This window comes from Penaeus monodon, chromosome 33 (assembly GCF_015228065.2).
Source record: "Penaeus monodon isolate SGIC_2016 chromosome 33, NSTDA_Pmon_1, whole genome shotgun sequence".
NCBI classification, from domain to species: Eukaryota; Metazoa; Arthropoda; class Malacostraca; order Decapoda; family Penaeidae; genus Penaeus; species Penaeus monodon.
This window is the reverse complement of record NC_051418.1, coordinates 7,732,491-7,733,061: the sequence shown is the minus strand read 5'-3', so window position 1 is coordinate 7,733,061 and position 571 is coordinate 7,732,491.

The following is a 571-nucleotide window of genomic DNA, read 5'->3' as shown; positions in this document are numbered from 1 at the left end:
TTGGTTTCCATGTGCGGCGACATTATACAGCTCATCATATCAGTTTTATTACCTAATGGTCAATGACAGCGTTACCAGTATCAGGCAGTGACATGCATAGCGACGTGATAGAGCATACTTAAGTTCTCCGACATGAGATAAGGGTATTTGCATGTAAATATGATACCGGTAATCATTCTAAAGCAATTAAATTAGTATCAGCAACAACAGAGAGGATGTTGCAAAAATGTGAAGTAATATTGTGACATTTTCCGTGAAACACAGAATATTAGTACAGTGCTGATGCTAAAATAACTTTAACTATATTGGACATCAGACGTGGCCATTTAAAGGCAATTTTGCCATAGACTTTTTTTTATACAGTGGTGGAAAAACGAAACGCGTAATCAAGTGCAAATGAACAGGTGGCAAAACTTGTTAGTTGTGGAGGAGCCTGATGTCGGTACTAATCCTCTGGTTGTCTTTGTAAAATTATCGTATCCAAAAACAGCATAGTTTCTGCTTTAGTTATCTCAATAGGAATCTAGTTTTTTTGTTCCGCAATTCAACACACGGAAGCATTTCCTTTGAC